We start from the raw sequence: 2,028 nt of genomic DNA, 5'->3' as shown, positions 1-2,028 counted from the left end.
TCTGGGCAACACATTCCAGTGCCTCACCACCCCACGTCTGATCACTACAGTCCCTGATAGAGTGCATCACCAGCTTTTCTGTAGGCCCCTTTTAGGTACTGGAAAGCTGCTGTAAGGTCTGCATTGGAACCTTCTCTTCTCCCAGATAAGCAAACGCAACTCTGTCAGCCTGTCCTTCAAAGGGGAAGTATCCCAGCCCCCTTATCATCCTTGTATGTATATATAAGTATCTACACAGCCACATTTTTCTGAACGTTTTAAGTCCTATATAGAATTGAAGCTAACTCTAAATACAAATACTCAACATTAAGCAATAATTTGGCACTCTACCTTTATAGATATTCTCATTGTCATAGATGTAAAAGCATACTCATTTAGAGAAAACTCTTTTTTTCTGTTTAACAGAACACGTCCACCTAAAGCTGTTGAATGTAGAAAACAACGGTGAAAATAAATCTAAATTTAACTCCAAAAATAAACTGTAAAATATAACGAAACAGTATTTTTCATAAAAAAATGATACTCGATAAATAAAACAAACATAAAAATGATGCATGAAAAAATACTCAAGATCACTTTATTTTTGTTTGAATCTTGGTTTTGTTTGTTCTGTTGCTTGAAGCCCCTGTTTAGGGCCTGGTTTGTCTTTATCATTTTCTTCCTAGCAAGCACTATAATACAGTTTTAATGGTGTAATTATCTTGAAATATTTTGATATATACTTAGTGACTTTGTTCATATATTTTTTGTCACTGTTGTTTTGAGCAAAAATATCCATAGAGTTGGTCCAAAGCACAAGGTGTTCAGCCACTTGTATTGGTGATTTTTTGCATGTATGACAGACATAGGAGTAAGAAGATTCCTTGAATAACTTTAATAACCTTTCAATAGTAATGTCCTCAAAAGTAGATGTGCATAATAAAAGAATACACATTTCCACTAGGAAGATGCAGCAGTAGTCTTTGGCAAAATGCCCAGCCTCCTCTGTGTAATTCACTGAGGAATACTTCTGTCTCACTCAGTAAATAAGCAGGTAAGATTAGATTTCACTGCTCAAAAGAGACAAAGAAGGTATCTTAATATAAACACATCTTTTTAACTGTTATTTGATAAGCATGCATCAAACCGGATCAAAACCCAGCTACTTTTCAACTAACAATGAGATGTTGAAATCCCACACAAATGGGTATGACATGAAGCCTCTTACATTCTTATTAGTACTATTGTCCTACAACTTACCCTCAGAGCAAAATTTTTAAGTATAGGATTTTCTCCCAAGACATTTTGAAACACATTAAGTCAAGAACTCAGATCCTCACAGACTATGTCTCTTTAGTCTGTGAAAATAAAAGAATTCCAGGCCTATCTTTTTGTTTCACTCTGGGCAAGTACTCAAACATGGTCTGCTGGGAAATCAGCCTTTAAAGTTGCTGGTTTGAGAATACGTATCATTTTCAAATACAAAAATGATATCCTTCAGAAAGTCTTTTCGCTTTTTTTAGGTAATGTTTTTAAACCTGCCTAAACATGTCTGTTTTCCAAAAGCTCTAAAACTGCTTTGGCTTTCTTGCCAGTATTGTCTCTGGCTTGCAAGTCAAAAGAAAGCTGTGAAGGATGTTGTTTGATTAAACTGTGACCTTATAAATTAAACTAGAAAGTATTTAGTAATGCAGTCCTCTATTCCTTTCCTTACTTCTTTCTTTTCAAGAAAGATTACTCCCAGCCTGTGCTTAGGACATATTAACCTTCTACTTACGTAAGAAAAAGGAAGGTACATGCATCAGTTATTACACCACTCCTTGCTTCTTCTGTGAGACACTATTGTCTCAACACTTTTCTGACTGCTACCAGGGAATCGGTCCATTTCAGAATTAGTACCTGATACTTGTTAAATGGATGGGTTGGATTTAGCATATACCAAATCCAGAATTTTCCATGAGAAGACAGAGAACCTCCTTATACCACTAAAAATAGTCTGAAACTTGGGGGACAATTCCTCTCCAGTCTTAAGAAGTATAATCCATCAAA

This window comes from Pezoporus wallicus, unplaced genomic scaffold (genome assembly GCF_028554395.1).
Source record: "Pezoporus wallicus isolate ANWC-B61680 ecotype Strahan unplaced genomic scaffold, APGP_CSIRO_Pwel_v1 contig_5815, whole genome shotgun sequence".
Classification (NCBI taxonomy): Eukaryota; Metazoa; Chordata; class Aves; order Psittaciformes; family Psittacidae; genus Pezoporus; species Pezoporus wallicus.
Note: the sequence above shows the minus strand (reverse complement) of the source record.